Source organism: Callithrix jacchus, chromosome 19, assembly GCF_049354715.1.
Source record: "Callithrix jacchus isolate 240 chromosome 19, calJac240_pri, whole genome shotgun sequence".
Taxonomy (NCBI): Eukaryota; Metazoa; Chordata; class Mammalia; order Primates; family Cebidae; genus Callithrix; species Callithrix jacchus.
In genome coordinates, this window is record NC_133520.1 from 11,223,825 (window position 1) to 11,248,638 (window position 24,814).

At 36.2% G+C, this 24,814-nt stretch overlaps 1 protein-coding gene across 11 annotated transcripts in view; it reads right to left on the reverse strand.

Moving 5' to 3' along the window:
- The window catches only part of LOC144580351 (spermatogenesis-associated protein 17-like), a 150,917-nt gene that overhangs the window by 19,463 nt on the left and 106,640 nt on the right, over positions 1 to 24,814 (reverse strand). For all 11 annotated transcript variants that reach the window (XM_078356559.1, XM_078356556.1, XM_078356558.1 and 8 more), the window contains one exon: positions 17,735 to 17,832. The gene's annotated coding sequence lies outside the window, so the exon portion shown is untranslated. The remainder of the gene's footprint in view (positions 1 to 17,734; positions 17,833 to 24,814) is intronic.

A 24,814-nucleotide genomic window follows, 5' to 3' on the forward strand; every position in this document is an offset into this window, starting at 1 on the left:
AGAAACTTCCTTCCTCTAATTCACATCCTAAGAGCATATGTGAATAAAATAGGAAATGATCATTCCATGAAAAAATTAACAAAGGCAAAAGATGGTTTTCTAGACTGATGAAATTTAAAAATCCTTAATAAGATTGATTAGAAACATTTATAAATATCCATGAATAAGAAGGTGACATCACTGCATATGCTGTACTAATTAAGTATTAATTATATAATATTAATTATTAATATATAATAAAAGAGATCATGAGCGATTTTTGCTCATTTGAATAAATTTAGTTGAATAGGTCAAATAAAAAAACAAAGCAGACAAAATAAGTAATAGAAATCTGAATTGTTTTTTATGTATTAAAAGAACTGAATTAATAAATTAAAAACTACCCACAAACCAATAGGCTCACTAGTGAGCGCTTCCAAATGTTTAAGGAAGAAATGACAATGTTACACGAACTCTTCCAAAAATGAAAAAGAGGGAATACTACCCAAATTGTTTTATGACTTCAGCATAATCTTGATACTAAAGCTTGACAAGGAATTCATAAGAAAGAAAAACTACAGACCAATCTATCTTACAAATATATATATATACACACACACATACAAAATAAAGTATTATCAAATTGAAAGCAGGGATATATAAAGATAAAAATATCTCATGATTAAGTAGCGTTCATTCTACGAAGAAGGTTGGGTAATTTTTATAAAACAGTATAATTCACTATAATAGAATAAAAAAATCACATGATCATCTCCTAGATGCAGAAGCATTTGATAAAGTTAAATATCTACTTATGATTTAAAAAGTAATCTCCTAGCAAAACAAAAACATAGAAACATATTTAACACAATAAAGTATAATAAAAATTATACTTAATTGAAAATAGATTAGAAATAATTGAAAAGGAAGAAATGGAACTTTATTGTTTACAGAACGTGTGAGTTTATAATATACATATTATATGGATATATGTATTTATCATATACATATTAGGTATTCAAATTTTTTAAGTCACACATATACATATTATGTATATAATATACATTATATTATGTATATTATATTATGTATATATGTATGTATTATGTATATATTATGTATGTATTATGTATATTAGATTACATATATATATAATGTATATAATATACATTATATGTATATGACAAATTTGTATTTTATATATATTAACTGTAATATACAATATATGTATATGATAAATTATGTATATCATATGTAATTTAACATGTAGGAAAGTATGGCAAAATATATTGGTTGAAACTAAGTGGTGAGTGCGTGGCATATGTATTATTCAAAGTATGGTCTTGAACTTCTGGACTCAAAAGATCCTCCCACTTCAGCCTCCCAATGTGCTGAGATTACAGGCATGAGCCACTGCACTTGGCTAAAATGATTCATTTTAGTTTTTCAGGAAGAAGAATAAGTAATATTAGTATCAATAATACCAACATGATATAGATATGAACAATATTAACAAACCTCAGGAAATGGAGCACTGTGCCCAGCAACTGTATTCTTCTTAATGTACAGCAAGACCCCCATCTCTACAAAAAGAGCTCCAATATGTATAATTTATGTATATTCCAAACTATGAACAATATATATGTCATGCACTCACCACCTAGTTTCAACCAATATATTTTGTCGTACTTTTCAACATATTAAAAATGTTTTGTAATTCAAAATGTTATATGATTTTTAGCAAGAAAATAAAGAAATACCAAAATTTATCAAATGTTGTTACAACTCTTCTCAGAGGTGTATTTATTACTATAAATGTTTTCATCAGTCCCTTTTGATGTCCCAAGATTTCTTTATCCCTGAAAATAATTTAACGTTTGACTAAAAAATAAATGTAAGTAACTAGAAATTTCATAAACTTTATACCATACCTTATTTCATTTCTGCATATTGTCTAGTAGATGCTTCATGGTACATATCATGGTTAAGTGTAAAATTTTACCACTTAAACATATATATAAGTATTCTATTGTAAGAATCATGAAGACCAAAAGAAATTTTTTAAGTCACAATATTTAAAGTAACACATTTTTGTATTTTCTGAATATATGTTTATATATGCACGATACATACATGTCTATATATCATTACATAAGTATATAAGCACATGTATTTCCTCAATTTCAAAGCAGAGCTAAATTATAATTACTATTATTACTATTTATTCATTTATTTTTTTGAGACAGGGTCTCACTGTGTCATTCAGGATGGAGTGCAGTGATGCAATCACAGCTCACTGAAACCTAAACCTCCCTGGCTCAAGCGATCCTCCTGCTTAAGCCTTCCAAGTAGCTGGGACTCCAGGTGCACCCCACCACACCCAGCTAATTTTTGTATTTTTTGTAGAGACGGGTTTTTGCCATGTTGCGTAGGCCTGGTCTCTAACTCCTCAGCTCAAGTGACATGCCCTCCTCAGCCTCCCGAAGTGCTGGGATTACAGGCATGAGCCACTGCGTCTGGTCTAAGTTATTTTTAATATGACTTTCAGCTCTGACACTCTCTAATATGATGATTACCAGTGAGTCTTCCAAGTATCTGCAAAGAATTTATAAAATCTTCTAAGCTGACCTACACTAGGAAAAAGTAAGTTTAAAGAGCTAGTTGAGACAGTGTAATGGTTAATAGGCCAGATAGCAGTGATGAACTTTCTTTATTTAGCTTTTGACGTATACAGAGGAAATGATAAGATCAATATCCTAGGTTAGTTCTGAGGCTTAAAAGTGATAATACACCCAAAGCTCTTTCTCAATACATGTCAGTTAACCAAGAATAGTTTTAACTCTGAGATAATTTATCAATAAAACAGAAAGAACTGAAATGTGTAGAAACTGTTGCTTATGCCTGACTCCGAAGGAAACAGCAATAACAAAGATATCTAAAAGTCTTTTGCTTATCATTTTCAAGGACATTATCTATGTGAATAGAATTAAATACCTTGGTTTTATCTAGCTGTCTTACAAATTGAGACATTATGGTGCACATGGTGGGTCCCCAGTAGTTATTAACTCTTAATAACATTAAAAACAGAATTTATTAATAATTGTATAGAAATTGCAGTCATGCCTGCAATGTGACTGATTCCTTTTTTTCGACAAGATTAAACCTTTAAACAAGGTTTCCTGAGTTGCACTTGAGGTTTACTGCAGAGTAACTTCACTGGAAATCTATATAGAAACTTCGGGTTCTAGTGCTTCAAAACGTTTGGCCCAATGGAAAATGTGAGCATCATAAAATGATGTCGATTGATAAATGGGAGGTATCACTATTGCCCTTTCAAAATAAGCTAACATCTATAGATTCATTTCACAAAAACTCTTAGTGGAATTTTAGTCACCTAATCACCAATTATGGTTCTCCTATGTTGTATTATACATACATTTGAAAAAAATGATGTATAGATATGCTTTATTGCTACCTTTAGCAAGATTGAAACAGTGTATCAAATTTTATTTTTGTGGTGCTTTTATTAGCTTTCTACCACTTGATCAACTGATATCACTAATAATAAATTTTTTTTAATAAACTAGAGTTTGTAAGTCCTGTCCCAAGACTGTAATATTTCAAAAAACAGTCTAAGCTTTAGGGAAAAAACCAATTACAGAAACAGCATTAAAAATGCCAAGCACCGGGCAGAAGCAATTCTGGATCAGTTTAAAAAAGTGATTGATGAAACTCTAATCCAAGCTGAAGGAACAGTTTCACGACAAGCTGTGACCATTCCACACACTTCATTAGCTGCCATAATTAGCCTGGTGTTTCAATTTGTTAGAACTGGTGGGGACAATTTTCCTCAGAATGCAAACATCAAAAAACAGGGTCCCTCAGACTTCAGAAGAGGCTGATGAGAGGCTTTTCTAGTCTCTGTTAACTAAAAGATTAATTATTGCTGATGGGAGGCTGTGCTGTGATTGTCACTCTGTCTATGTGCATTACTTTTAGCATTAGAAGAAAGATATGGTTGACACTGCACTACTCAAGCCGCTTCGCATTAGAGCACAAAGTCGCTTTTAATATTCAGGGTATTTTTGATTGATTTTTCTTCCTGTTTCTAGGTCCAAGAGTCATACCTATTTATTTATATTAGAATTTTTAAATAGCCTCTAAAATACTGAGAGGCTTGGTTAATGTACTTTGCCCCAGGTTACAGCTTTCTTCTTACTGTAGATCAGCAAAACAGTGATTTCATATATTTCTATGATTGCATAATGATTTATTTCAACTATGTTTATAAACCTTCTAAGACTACAAATGTTTGAACCAACCTAGAAAGCAACATCAATTTTACCAATATTTAAAAATATAGAACTACAACCTTATCTTTCGATTAAGGGAATGTTCCTTGATTTTGTTTTTTTCACAATGTAAATTTATAAAATCTAATCAAAAGGAGGAAGGGACTTCTACTTAATTTCCTTAGAACAAAAGTGACTTCTTTTTGTCTTTGGGCCATAGGCAAAACTAATCCAAAATAGATAGTATAGATCTATAACAACTTGACTTAAAATGTCACCAATGTCTTAATTTGTAATCCACTTGGATTTACTGTTATTTAATTGTCTTCATTAAAATATTTTTAAAAGAAAAACTTCCACTTATCTATGTTTATGTATCATTTCTTTAATGGACCTATAATGAGTAAATTGGAAAGAGACTTTAGTGAGCTGTTGAAGGCACAGACATGGCTGAAGAAACTAGTGGTATTTTCAAGTTCTCTACAACACTGGAGTGCAGAAGTCTTCAAGTGAAAAAACATAACATCAGAGAAAAATGCTTTACTGAATATCCAGAGGGAAATTTTGCACAGATTCTGCTAAAATCGAGTCCCTTCTATCTCCCAAAATTGGGCAAATATATCATTTAGAGCAGTGCTGTCTAACAGAAATATAATGTGGACCGCAAATGAATTTTTTTTCTAGTAGCCACATTAAAAATAGTAACAAGAAACAGAGAAAATTAATTGTATGCTAACAAAATATTTTAACCCAAGATAGCTATAATATCAGGGTAACATGCTGCTAATGTAAAAATATTAATATGTTACTTTTTAAACTAAGACTTCAAAATCCAGTGTGTTTTTCACACTTACAGCACAATTCAGAGAACTCAACATTTCAAGTGCTCAATAGCTTTATGACTGTCATACTCAACCACACAGAATGTGTTTAGAGAATGTGGAGCTTTCTTTCTCAGGGAGCAGCTGTCTGCTATTTAGTGAACAGAGCAATTCTGGAATTCTATGGAGTTACATACTCAACAAATGGGACAAAGAGAAATAAAATTAATTCTTTCTTAATAAATGTACCCCGAAGAAATGCATATAGATTATAAGATCCCCAAACTCAGGGAGGATAATGTAAGACTTAAGAAGTAAACAGGCCTAAAAGGGAAAATGCAGATGGTAAAGGACCATGAGCACCACTGAGACTGAGTATAGCTACACACAGGGCCAGAAAGATAGCGCCAATTCCCAGGGCAAAAATGTATGGTTAAAAAAAGACCATTTTCCTTAACATTCATCGGAGTGAGAAATTCATCCAACATGCACCAGTATGGTTTCACGGGTTTCCATTATGCAATGGAAAAGCTTTCACTATTTTCAGATCTGTTAGTAAACAGCTGTTAACTCAAGCACCACCCCCAAATTTCCCCACAGTGCAGCAATTAAAGAGTTAATATCTATCCCAGCAGGAAACCCCAGGATTACTATCCATTCTGATTGTTTAGTACTTGTGCATTATATTTAGCAAATATTTTAAATATGACTTGTGCCTATAACACACACATAATTAGCTGGGCATATTGACCACAGTTAATTATCTAGTAAATTTGTGGCTAATTTAGCCATGTTATTGTTTTTAAACTTACCAATTTGCTTCTTCCCCAAATCTCAAGAAACATACTGAGAATCAAAATATCTAGATTTAGTAGCTCTAAACAGTCATGCAGAAGACATATAGAAACCAGTCACATTTGAGTCTGCCAAGCCATTTGTTATCCAAAAAAATATTACAGGGATTATTTCTATTTGGGTATTGCACTGTGGGGAAGGCTTTACTCCCACAATTCTACATCTGTACTTTTTAATCTTTAATTTTTTAAACAGTAGAACATATACCCAAAATAACTTGTGGTTCACACATAATTTTCCAAAATTATTGTTGAATCATCTTAGTATTGTTAAATACAGAGAGAGAATCTTGAGGCTTAAATTATAAAATAGCAAAATAACTTCTTGAATAGTGAAAGTTACACCACTAAAAACAAAATAAATACTGCTGGAGCACTTCTGTCCTTTGTAAAGATACTTCAGAGGTCATAGCTCTTTGTCACAAAATATGGGTGGAGCTGAGAAGGCTGGAAATCTGTCCAAATTTTGATTTGCCCCATCCAAAGACCTTTGCTTGGAAACACCTCATAATACAAACAAAAGAAGCCATAGACCGCTGAGGAGAAATCATGTGGCATCAAAATAAATGCTGGAGTTGATTTGCCACTTGGAAGAGAAAAACATAACAGACACAGTACTTTTCCTTCCAAAGAGCTGATGTTCTGCAGCATGTCATAGAGCAAATGACAGAGTCGACATTTTCCTTCAGCCTGCTTCGGGATGTATCTGAGAGCAACCAACTCACAGATTCGGTCTGTTCCTACTGACATCATGATAGATCAATTCTCAATTTTGTGAGCTCCTTTTGGAAACTATATGGGCTATTTTCTTATCTTCAAAATGATTAAAAGTTATTTTGTTGAGTATAACTTCAACTGGAAGAAAAATCTTGAAGTTCTATCTGAGTAGAGTATCTGCAACCTTGGAAACACATTTGGTTTTGTTGTTTGGTAAAAAAAAAATTCACATGCGTTTTGACCATTTTACAACTGCCAGACAGATTCTTCCTGTTCACTGCACAAAGAACACAGCATTGCAGTAAAGAGAGTTTAATTCACGCAAGGCCAGCCATGCGAAATGGGAGGCAGAGTTAGTACTTCACCTCCTTGAAGTCTCCTAGGTTAGGTATGGCTAGGCAATGGGTGCTCGCTGATGACTGGATAGGGGGCACGATCATAGGGGTGTGAGAAGTGATCCTCCAGTGAGCTGAATCACTTTGGGTGGGGAAACAGAAGACGTTGGAGCCACTGGTCAGCGGGTCCACGTGGAGCCACGGGTTGTCAGACACACAAAAAACTTGAGAAGATATCTCAAAAGGACAGTCATAGGTTCTAAGATAGTGACATCTACAGGAGTAATTGGAGAAGTTGCATATTTTGTCACCTTTGGAATAATAGTTGGCAATCATTTATGCGCACACCTTAACAGAATTCAGGCTCCTCTCCTGCTCCTAGCTTGGTAGTCTCTCATTAGCTTTACAAAGTCAGTTGAGTTATGGAGAAGGCCTGTTATCATTTATCGGGACAACATGATGAGAAGAGTTCATCCATGGATTGAATTACTTAGAAAATATTATTGTTATTCAAATCACTTTGATTATTCAGAGCGCAAGGGCCACGTTATACATGGTGCTAAAAATTCACAAGTCCTTTTGAACAACTCTTATTCTAGAAGATAAGATTAGAGAAAGATAGACATGCCAACTAATTCTGAAGAAAGTCCTTTGTAGGCTAAAGTGCAAAATGAAAATTGGTTAATTTCTGTATAAGCAAAAATCTCTGAACATCCTATTGAAGTTTCCTTCAGTTTCAAGATCCCTAAAATGATACATGGATTTAAAACTTTCAGCTGTCACAGACTACATCAACAATGCAGACTCCCAAACACATAAAAGCAATGACTTAAGTACAAAGGAAATGAAATGACATGAGTTCAACCAAGAGATTTCTTGGAAAACGCACACAGTCGTGTGCTGCTTAACAACAGGGATACATTCTGAGAATTTGTCATTAGGCAACTTACTCATTATATGAACATCATAGAGTACACTTTCGCAAAGCTAGATGGTATCGCCTACGAAACACCTAGGCTATATGGTCTAGCCAATTCTCCTAAGCGCTATACCTATGGCATGTTACTGTACTGAATACTGTAGGCAACTGTAACACTGTGGTAAGTATGCATCTAAAAACGTATCTAAACACAGAAAAGGTACAGTAAAAATACAGCACGAAAGATAAAAAGGGGTACACTTGTATAGGGCCAAACCGCGAATAGAGCTTACAGGACTGGGGGTTGCTCTGGGTGAATCCGGGAGTGAGTGGGGAGTGAATGAGAAGGCCTAGGACATTACTGTAGACTTTATACACACTGTACACTTAGATGACACTAAATTGATGAAAAATATTTATCTTTCTTTATTATAATAAACTAGCCTTAGCTTATTGTAACTTTTTTACTTTATACCATTTTGATTTTTTAAATTTTTCATTTTTTTCTACTAACACTTAGCTTAAAACATGAACAGACTATACAGCTGTACAAAACATTTTTCTTTATATCCTTATTTTATGTTTTTATTTTTTTAACTTTTTAAAATTTTTGTTAAAAATGAAGACACAAATACATACACTAGCCTAGGCCTACACAGGGTCCGGATCATCCGTGTCACCGTCTTCCACCTCTATACCTTGTCCCACTAGAAAGTCTCCTGGAGCAGTGACACACATGAAGCTGTCATCTCCCAAGATAATAATGCCTTCTGGAATACCTCCTGAAGGACCTGCCTGAGGCTGTTTTACAGTTCACTTTTTCTCTAAATAGAATAAATATACTATAAAATAACAATAAAAATGATAGTATAGCAAATATGTAACCCAATAACAGTAATTTATGATCATTATCAAGTATTATGTATTGTACATAATCATATGTGCTATACTTTTATACGACTGGTAAAGCAATAGGTGTGTTTACACGGGCATCACCCCACAGGTGTGAGTAATGCATTGTGATACAACATCACTACGTGATGGAAATGTTTAAGCTTCCTTATAATCTTATAAATATTTAAGCTTCCTTACTGCAGTCTATCGCTGAAATGTCGTTATGTGGCATGTGACAATATTCCTTTACTCTAGCCTCTGCTCTCTCATAAAGCAAGTTACTGGAATTCTAATTCCATTTGACACTACATACTTAGGTGAATGATTATTTTTAGCACTTGTTGCCATTAAAGCAAAACCACTGAAATCAAATTAATGTTAAAGATAAATGCATCATTATACAAAATGACTACTGCAACATTTCAACTTGTCATTCAAGTGAAACAACAGGACTGTTCTCATTAAATTTTACTTTTAAAAAATTAGGGACATGGATGAATCTGGAGAATGTCATCCTCAGCAAACTGACACAAGAACAGAAAATGAAACACCGCATATTCTCACTCATAGGCGGGTGATGAACAATGAGAACACATGGACACAGAAAGGGGAGTACTAAACACTGGGGTCTATTGGGGGGGAAAGGGGAGGGCCAGTGGGAGGGGGAGGTGGGGAGGGATAGCCTGGGGAGAAATGCCAAATGTGGGTGAAGGGGAGAAGGAAAGAAAAGCACACTGCCATGTGTGTTCCTACGCAACTGTCTTGCATGCTCTGCTCATGTACCCCAAAACCTAAAATCCAATAAAAAATTAAAAAAAAAAAATTTCACTTCTGTACTTGCAAAATTTGAGTTCTCTAGAAGGTCACATGTCAAAAAGGTATCTAATTATTAATTTGTCATTTTTAAGATTTCTGAAGAAAATAGCAGTTTCCTGAAATAAACTGAAAAACAACTTTGCCACTCTGTATATTAAATCAAACTTCCTATATAAAATAAGTACAAGAAGTAAAGTAGGCAAAACGATTTCCAACAAAGGGAAGTGAAACCAAACGGTTAAGTGAAGGAAGGTGGTGCCTTGACTTGTACTAGTGATCTGATGTGTCCATATAGGTGGGCAAGCCTTGAACACAGAGCCCAAGCCCATAGGCATGCATGTAATATCTGCTTTATCTGACTCACATCACTCTTATTAACGCTATCCCTCCTTAGAGAATATAATTACAGTGTAGAGAATCATTTTTACGTGTAAGTTTCAATATGAGAGAGACGATTCTTCAATTACTTCCTCTTCAGTCCATGACAACTTTACTGAATATGGGTGTGCATTTATAGTTGTGCATGAAAAGACTAGCGAGCTCTATGGAATAAAGGCAGATATACTTTTAATGAGTTCTGAAGGTAACTAGATTTTTGATTCTGACTTTTAAAAACCAAGACCAAGCATACTGTCATCTCTTATGAGGTCATGATATATTATAATGATGGAAATGAGAGATGATTATCTACCAAAAAAATACATATTGACAAAAAAGGCAATTGAAAGTGTCTGTCTTTGCTTTGGAATAATAGACTTTACTGAGGCAGTGTGTTTTAAGTACTCAATGACAGAAAGAAGCTTTCTTGAAAGTAAACTTCTTTTTTTTTTTCTTTGAGGCAGGGTCTCACTCTGTTACACAGGCTGAAATGCAGTGGTACAATCCCAGCTCACTGCAGCCTCGACCTCCCCAGGAACAGGTGATCCTCCCACATCAGCCTCTCAAGTAGCTGGGACAACAGGCACACACCACCATGGCCAGCTGATTTTTCTATTTTTTGTAGAGACAGAGTTTTGCAATGTTTCCCAGGCTAGTCTCAAACTCCAGGGCTCAAGTGGTCCACCCACCTCAACCCACAAAAGTGCTGGAATTACAGCATGAGCAACCATGTCCAGCCAAAAGTAAACTTTATTTTTATATGAGAATGTCATTAAAAAGTCAATCTTTAAAGCTACCATTGATTATTTTAATGCTACTAAGCCCAACTTTATATTAATATGGCAGCTACATTCTGTGATTTTCATCATAGAACACCAAATGCTTAACATCTGATGCTTGAAAATCTCCCAGTCTGACAAATTGATGTAACTTCAGATCCATGTTTGTCGTCAGCATTTATGTCTATTATAGATCAGTAAGATGACAATTGGAAGGTTAAAGGATGTGAAATTTTATCAGTCATGTTTTGGGATTTAAAAAATATGTTAGTTGTGAATGTATCTGATATATTATATCATTATTTTCTGGCACATTTTAAAAATTTTTACTGTATTTTGATGTTAGTTATGAATATATCTAACATATTCTATTATTTATTTTCTGGTATATTTTTAGAATTTTTACTGTTCCTTGAGTTTTAGGTAACACTAGCCATGAACATGGAAACTTACTTTATAAACTAAGCATACATTTTATATGTGGCATTTTGGGCTTCTTTTTTTTTTTTTTTTAATTTTTTATTTGATTATAGGTTTTGGGGTACATGAGCAGAGCATGCAAGACAGTTGCGTAGGTACACACATGGCAGGGTGCTTTGCTTTTCCTCTCCCCTTCACCCACATTTGGCTTTTTTCCCCAGGCTATCCCTCCCCACCTCCCCCTCCCACTGGCCCTCCCCTTTTCCCCCCAATAGACCCCAGTGTTTAGTACTCCCCTTTCTGTGTCCATGTGTTCTCATTTTTCATCACCCACCTATGAGTGAGAATATGCGGTGTTTCATTTTCTGTTCTTGTGTCAGTTTGCTGAGGATGATGTTCTCCAGATTCATCCATGTCCCTACAAACGACACAAACTCATCATTTCTGATTGCTGCATAATATTCCATGGTGTATATGTGCCACATTTTTCCAATCCAGTCTATTATCAATGGGCATTTGGGTTGATTCCAGGTCTTTGCTATTGTAAACAGTGCTGCAATGAACATTCGTGTACATGTGTCCTTATAGTAGAACGATTTATAGTCTTTTGGATATATACCCAGTAATGGGATTGCTGGGTCAAATGGAATTTCTATTTCTAAGGCCTTGAGGAATCGCCACACTGTCTTCCACAATGGTTGAACTAATTTACACTCCCACCAACAGTGTAAAAGTGTTCCTTTTTCTCCACATCCTCTCCAGCATCTGTTGTCTCCAGATTTTTTAATGATCGCCATTCTAACTGGCGTGAGATGGTATCTCAATGTGGTTTTGATTTGCATCTCTCTGATGACCAGTGATGATGAGCATTTTTTCATATGATTGTTGGCCTCATATATGTCTTCTTTCGTAAAGTATCTGTTCATATCCTTTGCCCACTTTTGAATGGGCTTGTTTGTTTTTTTCCTGTAAATCTGCTTGAGTTCTTTGTAAATTCTGGATATCAGCCCTTTGTCAGATGGGTAGGCTGCGAAAATTTTTTCCCATTCTGTTGGTTGCCGATCCACTCTAGTGACTGTTTCTTTTGCCGTGCAGAAGCTGTGGAGTTTGATTAGGTCCCATTTGTCTATTTTGGCTTTTGTTGCCAATGCTTTTGGTGTTTTGGTCATGAAGTCCTTGCCTACTCCTATGTCCTGGATAGTTTTGCCTAGATTTCCTTCTAGGGTTTTTATGGTGCCAGGTCTTATGTTTAAGTCTTTAATCCATCTGGAGTTAATTTTAGTGTAAGGTGTCAGGAAGGGGTCCAGTTTCTGCTTTCTGCACATGGCTAGCCAGTTTTCCCAACACCATTTGTTAAACATGGAATCCTTGCCCCATTGCTTGTTTTTGTCAGGTTTATCAAAGATTGTATAGTTGTATGTATGTTGTGTTGCCTCCGGTGCCTCTGTTTTGTTCCATTGGTCTATATCTCTGTTTTGGTACCAGTACCATGCTGTTTTGATTACTGTAGCCTTGTAGTATAGTTTGAAATCCGGTAGTGTGATGCCCCCCGCTGTGTTCTTTTTGCTTAGAATTGACTTGGCTATGCGGGCTCTCTTTTGGTTCCATATGAAGTTCATGGTGGTTTCTTCCAGTTCATTGAAGAAAGTCAATGGTAGCTTGATGGGGATAGCGTTGATTCTGTAAATTACTTTGGGCAGTATAGCCATTTTCACGATATTAATTCTTCCTAACCATGAACATGGAATGTTTCTCCATCTGTTTGTGTCCTCTCTGATTTCGTTGAGCAGTGGTTTGTAGTTCTCCTTGAAGAGGTCCCTTACGTTCCTTGTGAGTTGTATTCCAAGGTATTTTATTCTTTTTGTAGCAATTGCGAATGGCAGTTCGCTCTTGATTTGGCTTTCTTTAAGTCTGTTATTGGTGTAGACAAATGCTTGTGATTTTTGCACATTGATTTTATATCCTGAGACTTTGCTGAAGTTGTTTATCAGTTTCAGGAGTTTTTGGGCTGAGGCAATGGGGTCTTCTAGGTATACTATCATGTCGTCTGCAAATAGAGACAATTTGGCTTCCACCTTTCCTATTTGAATACCCTTTATTTCTTTTTCTTGCCTGATTGCTCTGGCTAGAACTTCCAGTACTATATTGAATAGGAGTGGTGAGAGAGGGCATCCTTGTCTAGTGCCAGATTTCAAAGGGAATGCTTCCAGTTTTTGCCCATTCAGTATGATATTGGCTGTTGGTTTGTCATAAATAGCTTTTATTACTTTGAGATACGTTCCATCGATACCGAGTTTATTGAGGGTTTTTAGCATAAAGGGCTGTTGAATTTTGTCAAATGCCTTCTCTGCGTCAATTGAGATAATCATGTGGTTTTTGTTTTTGGTTCTGTTTATGTGGTGAATTACGTTGATAGACTTGCATATGTTGAACCAGCCTTGCATCCCCGGGATGAATCCTACTTGATCATGATGAATAAGTTTTTTGATTTGCTGTTGCAATCGGCTTGCCAATATTTTATTGAAGATTTTTGCATCTATGTTCATCATGGATATTGGCCTCAAGTTTTCTTTTCTCGTTGGGTCTCTGCCGGGTTTTGGTATCAGGATGATATTAGTCTCATAAAATGATTTGGGAAGGATTCCCTCTTTTTGGATTATTTGAAATAGTTTTAGAAAAAATGGCACCAGCTCCTCCTTGTGTGTCTGGTAGAATTCGGCTGTGAACCCGTCTGGACCTGGGCTTTTTTGTGAGGTAGGCTCTTAATTGCTGCCTCGACTTCAGACCTTGTTATTGGTCTATTCATAGTTTCAGCTTCCTCCTGGTTTAGGCTTGGGAGGACACAGGAGTCCAGGAATTTATCCATTTCTTCCAGGTTTACTAGTTTATGCGCATATAGTTGTTTGTAATATTCTCTGATGATGGTTTGAATTTCTGTGGAATCTGTGGTGATTTCCCCTTTATCATTTTTTATTGCATCTATTTGGTTGTTCTCTCTCTTTTTTTTAATCAATCTGGCTAGTGGTCTGTCTATTTTGTTGATCTTTTCAAAAAACCAGCTCTTGGATTTATTGATTTTTTGAAGGGTTTTTCGTGTCTCAATCTCCTTCAGCTCAGCTCTGATCTTAGTAATTTCTTGTCTTCTGCTGGGTTTTGAGTTTTTTTGATCGTGCTCCTCTAGCTCTTTCAATTTTGACGATAGGGTGTCAATTTTGGATCTCTCCATTCTCCTCATATGGGCACTTATTGCTATATACTTTCCTCTAGAGACTGCTTTAAATGTGTCCCAGAGGTTCTGGCACGTTGTGTCTTCGTTCTCATTGGTTTCGAAGAACTTCTTTATTTCTGCCTTCATTTCGTTGTTTACCCAGTCAACATTCAAGAGCCAGTTGTTCAGTTTCCATGAAGCTGTGCGGTTCTGGGTCGGTTTCTGAATTCTGAGTTCTAACTTGATTGCACTATGGTCTGAGAGGCTGTTTGTTATGATTTCAGTTGTTTTGCATTTGCTGAGCAGTGCTTTACTTCCAATTATGTGGTCAATTTTAGAGTAGGTGTGATGTGGTGCTGAGAAGAATGTGTATTCTGTGGATTTGGGGTGGAGAGTTCTGTAAATGTCCACCAGGTTTGCTTGCTCCAGGTCTGAGTTCAAGCCCTGGATATCCTTGTTGATTTTCTGTCTGGTTGATCTGTCTAGTATTGATAGTGGAGTGTTAAAGTCTCCCACTATTATTGTGTGGGAGTCTAAGTCCTTTTGTAAGTCATTAAGAACTTGCCTTATGTATCTGGGTGCTCCTGTGTTGGGTCCATATATGTTTAGGATCGTTAGCTCTTTTTGTTGTATCGATCCTTTTACCATTATGTAATGGCCTTCTTTGTCTCTTTTGATCTTTGTTGCTTTAAAGTCTATTTTATCAGAGATGAGAATTGCAACTCCTGCTTTTTTTTGCTTTCCATTAGCTTGCTAAATCTTCCTCCATCCCTTTATTTTGAGCCTTTGTGTATCCTTGCATGTGAGATGGGTTTCCTGGATACAGCACACTGATGGGTTTTGGATTTTTATCCAATTTGCCAGTCTGTGTCTTTTGATTGGTGCATTTAGTCCATTTACATTTAGGGTTAATATTGTTATGTGTGAATTTGATACTGCCATTTTGATGCTAAGTGGCTGTTTTGCCTGTTAGTTGTTGTAGATTCTTCATTATGTTGAAGCTCTTTAGCATTCAGTGTGATTTTGGAATGGCTGGTACTGATTGATCCTTTCTATGTGTAGTGCCTCTTTTAGGAGCTCTTGTAAAGCAGGCCTGGTGGTGACAAAATCTCTGAGTACTTGCTTGTTCACAAAGGATTTTATTCTTCCTTCACTTCTGAAGCTCAGTTTGGCTGGATATGAAATTCTGGGTTGAAAGTTCTTTTCTTTAAGAATGTTGAATATTGGCCCCCACTCTCTTCTGGCTTGTAGTGTTTCTGCCGAGAGATCTGCTGTGAGTCTGATGGGCTTCCCTTTGTGGGTGACCCGACCTTTCTCTCTGGCTGCCCTTAGTAGTCTCTCCTTTATTTCAACCCTGTTGAATCTGACGATTATGTGCCTTGGGGTTGCTCTTCTTGCGGAATATCTTTGTGGTGTTCTCTGTATTTCCTGCAATTGAGTGTTGGCTTGTCTTGCTAGGTGGGGGAAATTTTCCTGGATGATGTCCTGAAGAGTATTTTCCAGCTTGGATTCATTCTCTTCGTCCCCTTCTGGTACACCTATCAAACATAGGTTAGGTCTTTTCACATAGTCCCACATTTCTTGGAGACTTTGTTCATTCCTTTTTGCGCTTTTTTCTCTGATCTTGGTTTCTCGTTTTATTTCATTGAGTTGGTCTTCAACTTCAGATATTCTTTCTTCTGCTTGGTCAATTCGGCTATTGAAACTTGTGGTTGCTTCGCGAAGTTCTCGTATTGTGTTTTTCAGCTCCTTTAATTCATTCATATTCCTCTCTAAGGTATCCATTCTTGTTATCATTTCCTCAAATCTTTTTTCAAATCTTTTTTCAAGGTTCTTAGTTTCTTTGCATTGATTTAATACATGATCTTTTAGCTCACAAAAGTTTCTCATTATCCATCTTCTGAAGTCTAATTCTGTCATTTCGTCACAGTCATTCTCCGTCCAGCTTTGCTCCCTTGCTGGTGAGGAGTTTTGGTCCTTTCTAGGAGGCGATGTGTTCTGGTTTCGGGTGTTTTCCTCCTTTTTGCGCTGGTTTCTTCCCATCTTTGTGGATTTGTCCGCTGGTCGTCTGCGTAGTTGCTGACTTTTCGTTTGGGTCTCTGAGTGGACACCCAGAATGTTGATGATGAAGTATTTCTGTTGCTTGGTTTTCCTTCTACCAGTCTAGCCCCTTCGCTGTACGACTGCTGAGGTCCGCTCCAGACCCTGCTTGTCTGGGGTGCACCTCTAGTAGCCGTGGCACAGCGAGGGATGCTACCAGTTTCTTTTTCTGCTCTCTTTGTCCCAGGATGATGCCTGCCTAATGTCAGTCTTTTGGATATAGAGGGGTCAGGGAGCTGCTTGAGGAGACAGTTTGTACTTTATAGGGGTTTAATTGCTGAGCTGTGCAATCTGTTGTTCATTCAGGGCTGTTAGGCTGCTATGTTTGATTCTGCTGCAACAGAGCTCATTAAAAAACCCTTTTTTTTTTTTTTCTCAAATGCTCTGTGTTGAGGGGTTTGGGCTTTATTTTTGGATGTCTGATCAGGTGTCCTGCCCAGCTAGAAGGCAGACTAGCCACTGTTTGGCTGCCGAGTCTCCGCCCTGCTGTTGTGTGATTCGCGCTGTTCCTGCCAGCTCTGCTGTGGTCTCCGCCACGCCCTGCAGCGGAGTCTCTTCGTTGTAGCGTGTTGCCTCAGCAACGGCAGGCTGCGTCAGCAGTGGGCGTGTATCTCAGTAGGGACGGGTTGCCTCGGCAATGGCTGGCTGCGTCAGCAGTGGGCGTGTATCTCAGTAGGGACGGGTTGCCTCGGCAATGGCTGGCTGCATCAGCAATGGGTGTGTATCTCAGTTGGGGCGGGTTGCCTCGGCAACGGCTGGCTACGTCAGCAGTGGGTGTGTATCTCAGTTGGGGCGGGTTGCCTCGGCAACGGCTGGCTGCCTCAGCAGTGGGCGTGTATCTCAGTTGGGGCGGGTTGCCTCGGTAGTGGTGGACGCCCCTCCCCCACAGAGCGTCTCGGACCGTCTGCTCGGGATAGTTTGAAATCGCGGTTTTGTTCGTCCCACTGGGTATCCCAATCCCTGCAATCCCCTGGGCTGGCCTATTGTCCAAGTCTCGTTCAGTCTCAAGTCCAGCCCTCTCAAGTCTCAGGTTGCCGGTTCAACAGGGCACCCGGACAAGCACGCCCTGTGGGGATTGCTGGGTAGGGCCGGCCGCCGCCGCCCCGGCTGCCGGCTTCGCCAGGCAGACCTACTGCCTGGCGTCCCGTGTCTTTTTTATACTTGGGAGTTTCCCCGTTCTGTGGGCAACAAAGATCAGTCTGGAAATGCCGCTTTGACTCACCGTTTGCAGATTCAAAGAGAAGAACTCCAATCCTGGGTTGTTCTCACAGCGCCATCTTGAGTCCTCCATTTTGGGCTTCTTTAATTATGCTATTAGAACTGGAAAGTAGATAAGGATTTTCAGATTAAATTGCTTCTACCCTTTGGACATTATTTATGTATATTAGATGTCAAAACTAAAATGACAGATGATTTCTAAATGCAATTGGCAAAACAATATCCAGCATTTCAAAAATCTTAAAGTAAATGAAGCTTCAGATTCAAACAGGTATAATTTCAAATTTTTCAAATTCTATTTATTTATTTTAAAAATACTCTTTTCAAGAAAATGTTAACCTTTTTAAATGGTTTATAGGATTCAATCATGTGAATTTGTACTGAATATGTTGACAAATAAAATAGAAATATTTTAAAAAGTAATACACATATGACATAAAAGTGAAGGAAACAAGTATATGGTAAATGCTAATTATTCTTCATTACTGCCATAATAAATGTCATCCTGATCTACAGCTTTAGATGGGTGACCTACAGAGAAATTTGGACAGACATGCCTCCAGTCATTAGATTCATACACAAACAATTGCAGAAGAAGTTATAAAATAAAAGTAATTAAAATACTGAATAAATGTACATCAATTATATTTTATTTACCACAAGAAAATCCATTTTTGGGGCCGGGCGTGGTGGCTCATGCCTGAAATCCCAGCACTTTGGGAGGCCGAGGCGGGTGGATCACGAAGTCAAGAGATCGAGACCATCCTGGTCAACATGGTGAAACCCCGTCTCTACTAAAAATACAAAAAATTAGCTGGGCATGGTAGTGCGTGCCTGTAATCCCAGCTACTCGGGAGGCTGAGGCAGGAGAATTGCCTGAACCCAGGAGGCGGAGGTTGCGGTGAGCTGCGATCATGCCATTGCACTCCAGCCTGGGTAACAAGAGCGAAACTCTGTCTCAAAAAAAAAAGAAAAGAAAATGCATTTTTGGAGTAGGCCTTTTTATATAGTGATTTGATCTTTTAAATACTAATTAAACTTGCTAGTCATATATAGCTTGAGTGAGACGTAGTTAGGAGAGGCATTCCTGAGGAAGGAGACAGAAAAACTGAGTATGCCTTCCTAGCATTTGGCATAAATTCACCAACTGTGTGGAGGCAAGGAATTTAGAAGAGACCAGGTGTTAGCGAGCAGATGAAGAGTTCTATATTGAGCATATTAAGGGTGAACATCTCTGAGATAAGCAAATAAAACAGCTGAATGAGTAATACGGCAACATTCTTTTCTCTAATGCTGCTTACAGTCAAGTTACATGATTAAATGAAGAAGGCAGGGAAAGTAAGACATTTATAACACAACGGACAAATGACAGTGCCCTGCCAGTTAGACAGCCTAATAACTACCATCTAATTTTCTCTTTAGAATCCATTTATTCTTCAAAGCCCTAGATCATCATCAAGGGACCATATTTTCTAACTGAGGAATTACAGAAGAGGAAAATTAGATTTTATTAAATACTCCAATTGTTGTGAGCAAACCCTTTACAAATAGCTCATGGACTAGATTTAATAAGAAAGTAAGGTTAACATTTGTATCCTTAGAACCAATAAACTATTTTCACTACTTTAATATGTTTATAATATTTAATTAATATTCTTAAAGTCACGTGCTGCCCAGACTATCAAATTATCACTTCCTAGTCATCTGGTATTCACATTTGTTAACCTTTTAACTTGTAAACAGATTTAATTTTTTCTCTAATAGTTTAACCTTACAAGAGTCACCTAAACAGCAACTTGTAAATTAATTCATAGCTAATAACACCATTATCAATCTGGCACTTATATGACAGATGTTACAAACGGCAGCATTCTCTAAGCAGCCTGGAAGTATGGCTTCCAGGCTCTTCTAAGAATAAATATGAACGCTTAGTTAAATAATTCCATAAAGAACTTGTTTAGGAGAAAAAACATTGCATTTAGGCAGAATTCGGAAAATAATCAGTTAAGTATATTAAAATTAAATAAATCTATGAGAATAATTTATGCACTGGAACACTCTTTCTTGAAGTGAATTCTTAAGCGGGAAGCCCAGGATGTAACACAGATGAATGGAACTCTGAGTGGAGGAGATGTTTAGTACTGGGCTCAGAATATTGAGTGCTTGTTGGTGCACATTACGTAAAGTGATATGAAGTGATCAAGAGATGCAAAACTTTGAAAAAAATTTAACTGTAATTTTTATGGTCTATATACTACTGTCCTCCTTTGCCTTTTTGTAGGAGCTTAAAAAAATATTAAGAACCAACTTGGGGCTCTACCAAAAATAATTTCAAAGAGTTGCTTGTTATAGTCTGATATAAAATCGGATGGAAGATACAAAACGATATGAAATGAATCTATAAAGTCACATCTGACTTGCGAGTAAGCTTTCACATATTTGTCTTAGGAGTAATAAAAGTTGGATGTTTATAGATTTAAATATTAATATTTAATTTTTTTGAATAAATTTTGTGTATATTTGAGGTTTACAACATTATTTTATAGGATACATATAGACAGTAAAATGTTTGCTGTAGTGAAGTAGATTAATGTATTTCTCATCTGACAGTTACTTTTTCATTATTGTGACAAGAAGAGCTAAAATCTACTTAGGTAAGAACACTCCCTAATATAATTTTATTAACTTTAGCCCTAATGCTGTTCGTTAGCTCTCTGGACTTTCATCCTGCATATCGGCTATTTTGTATCTTTCGACCTACATTTCCCCATTCCCTCTCATCACCCCAACTCCCTCCCCATGCCCATGGTAGCCATTTTCTTTCATGCTCTAACTCTGTGTATTTGAGTGCCTTAAAAAAAAAAATAAAACTATATATATATTTCACATAAGTGGGTAAATGTAGTATTTTATCTTTTTTTTTTTTTTTTTTTTTGAGTCGGAGTCTCGTTCTGTCCCCCAGGCTGGAGTGCAATGGAGCGATCTTGGCTCACTGCAACCTCCGCCCGCTGAGTTCAAGCGATTCTCCTGTCTCAGCCTCCCGAGTAGTTGGGATTACAGGCATGTGCCACCATACTTGGCTAATTTTTGTATTTTTAATAGAGATGCGGTTTCACCATTTTGGCCAGGCTGGTTTCAAACTCTTGGCTTTAGATGATCTGCCACCTCAGCCTCCCAAAGTGCTGGATTACAGGCGTGAGCCACTGTGCCCAGTCAAATGCAGTATTTTCTTTCTGTGTCTGGCTTCGCATGTCCTTCAGGACCATCTATGTTGTGGCAAATGGCAGGATCTTTTACTTTTTTAAAGCTTTTAAAGATAATAATATATTTCTCACATTTTCTTTATCCATTCATCCTTCCATGAACATTTAGGTTGTTTCCATATCTTGGCTATTGTGAATAATGCTGTAACGAACGTGGAAGTGCAGATACCTTTACAATGTGGTAATTTCATTACCTTTGAGTATATACACAGAAGAGAGATTGCTGGGTTATATGGTAGTTCTAGTTTTAATGTACTTAGGAATCTCTGTATTGTTTTCCATAATGGCTGTCCAATCAGCATTACATTAACAGTGTACTAGGGTTCCCTTTTTTCTACACCCTCACCAATATTTGTTATCACTTATCTTTTTGATAACAGCCATCCTTACAGATGTGAGGTGATAGCTTAGTGATTTTAATTTGCATTTTACTGATGATTAGTAATGTTGAGCAGCATTTAATGTACCTGTTGGCAGTTTTATATTTTCTTTAGAGAAATGTCTCTTCATGTTCTTTACTCACTTTTTAATTGGCTTATTTGTGTTCCTGTTGTTGAGCTGTAAACGTTCTTTATAAAATTCGGATATTAACCCTTATCACGTAAGTGGTTTGCAGTTATTTTCCCAGTTTTTAGGTTGCCTTTTCATGTGGTTGATTGTTTCCTTTGCTGTGCAGAAGCTTTTTAGTTAGATTTGGTTTAGTTTGAAGCTTTTTACTCCCATTTTATTTGTTTTTGTTTTTGTAGCCTGAGTTTTTGGTGTGATATCCAAAAAATTCCAAGGACAATATCAAAGAAGTTTTGCCTATATTCTTTTCTAGTATTTTTATGAATTCAGGTATTATATTTATGTCTGTTATCCATTTTAAGTTGATTTTTATGTATGGTATAAAATAGGGTCCAATTTCATTCTTTTGAATTTGGAAATCCAGTTTCCCAGCACCATTTGTTGAAGAGATTATCAGTTCTTCACTGTGTCCTCTTGGTGTCTTTGTCAAAAATTAGTTGACCATATGTTTCAATTTATTTCTTGGTTCTCTATTTTGTTACATTGGTCTATGTTTCTGTTTTTATGCTAGTACCATACTGTTTTGATAGCTATAGTTTTGAAATATAACTTTAAATCAGAAAGTATGATGTCTCCAACATTGTTTTTCTTCATATTGCCTTGACTATTCAGTTTTGTTTTTTTTTTTTTTTTTTTTGGTGGCTCCATACACATTTTAGGATTTTTTTTCTCTTTATGTAATGGCATTATAATTTTTTTAGGTTCCAAGGTACATGTGCAGGATGTGTTACATAGGTAAATGTATGCCCTGTGGTTTGCTGCACCTATCAATCCGTCACCCAGGTATGAAGCCTAGCATGCATTAGCTCTTTTCCCTAACACTCTCCCCTCTCCCCAGTCTCTCCCAGCAAGCCCCAGTGTATATTCTTCCCCTCACCATGTCCATGTGTTCTATCATGCAGCTCCCACTTATGGGTGAGAATATGTGGTGTTTGGTTTTCTGTTCCTGCATTAGTTTGCTGAGGATAATGGCTTCCAGCTTCATCGATGTCCCTGCAAAGGACATGATCTAATTTCTTTCTATGGTTGTGTATTATTCCATGGTGTATATGTACCACATTTTCTTTATCCAGTCTATAACTGATGGGGATTTGGGTTGACTCCATGTCTTTGCTATAGTGAATAGTGCTGTAATGAACAGACACATGCATGTATCTTTATAATAGAATGATTTATATTCCTTTGGGTATATGCTCAGCAATGATATTGCTGGTCAAATGATGTTTCCTGTTCTAAGTCTTGGATGAATCACCACACTGTCTTCCACAATGGTTGAACTAATTTACATTCTCACGAACAGGGTAAACGCATTCCTATTTCTCTGCAGGCATTATAATTTCAATACAAATTGTGTTAAATGTGTATATTGCTTTGGGTAGTGTGGACATTTTAACAATATTAATTCTCCATGCATAAACATAGGATACCTTTTTGTTATTTGTTTCTTCTTCAATTTTTTCCATTAACGTTTTATAGTTTTAGTGAAATTTATTTATTTAATTTTTATATTAAACCATAAACTCTATAGTATAGAAAATAAATTTATATTAATAAAGGGCAAATTAATCTTTTAATAATCAGTTTTTCCAAATGATTCTTATTCTAATGCACCATGAAAATGGAGCTAATAATGTGTAAATATTAAATAAGATATACAGAGCTTTAGAGATTTAGAATATCACTATAAGTAATCCAAATATACTAATAAAATAGAAAAAGAAGTAAAAAAGATAATTAAGTATAATAAAAGCTAAAATGTATGCTGTTTACCATGTTGAGTATTTTCCTAAGTGATTTATATAGTTCTCCAATTCCATCAACAGAACAACATGGTGAGAATAGTAAAATATTTTCCCCTTTACAGAAATGAGAAAGTTGAGGTACAGAGAATTTAAATAACTTGCTTAAAATTATGCACCTATCTGGAATTTGAACCATGAAATCTCACTTCAGAATGCATTCTCATAATTATTATGTTTCGATACCTTGAGTTTCATTTGTAGTGATTTTTAATGACTGTTTTGAAATTGACTACTGAGTTGATAAGCTAAATCTTTCTCTAATTGGTCAAACATCATATTTACAAGTTATTTATAAATAATGTTATACATCCATAAAAATGCTATGACTACTTAAAATCATTCTGGATATGTCAGTAATGGAATTAACCAAAACACTAAAATAGAATATAAATGTCAGAAATAAAGAAACAACATTATCATGAGTTTCAGATAATTACATACCTGGAAACCCCAAGAAAATCAACAGATAAGTAATTAGACCTGTTAAAAATGTTCAAGAATCTCTATAGTATTTGTTATAGACTAAATTGTGTCCTACCCAAATTCATGTAATAAAGCTCTAACCTCCAATGTGACTATATTTGGGCCTATAAAGAGATAATAATGATTAAGTTAGGCCATAACAGTGGGACTTTAAGTTGATAGGGCTGCTATCTTAGTAAGAAGAGGAAGCGACGCCAGATATGTTTCTGTCTCCATTTGTACATAGAAAAGAGGCCATGTGAGGACACAGGTCAGAAGCCTTCATCTGCAAGTCAGGGAAGAGAGGCCTCACCAGAAACCAACCTGAGCTTGGAGTTATAGCCTGCATAATTGTGGTTCAATAGATGTCATGTTTAAGCCATCCATCTGTAGTATATCATTATGCAGGCTAAAAGCAGACTCATATAGTAACAAGAACATATATAAACAATGAAAGTTACTATATAACAAGGCCCAGCTAGAAAATAAATACAAAAAGAGCTTTTCTATAATAACAATAAAATATAAACTACTTGGGCATAAACCTAACAACAAATGTGTAGAATCTACATGAAGAAGACTACAATTTGTATTGAGAAACATGGTATATTCTTGGAAAACAAAGCTCAATTCATTAAAATCAAGAAAATGTTAGTTTAATCATTAATTTCATACTGATGTGATTGGTAAAACTTTTGTATAAATAATAAATGTTAGAAAGAATGGAGACTGTATCCCTGCTGTAGACTAAATATGTACTTTGGAAAATGAATATGAAACAAATTTAAAGATATAAATATCCTACAATCCAATAATACTTTTCTTTCATATGTGAACCACAAGATATGTAACATAACAGATACATATGTTACATGATTACATATAACTAACATAACATTCATATTAGCATGATTTATTGCAATAAAAGGTGGATTACCAAACCAGATTAATCTTTACGAAAATTGATAAATTGTGGCAAATTCATGTGTA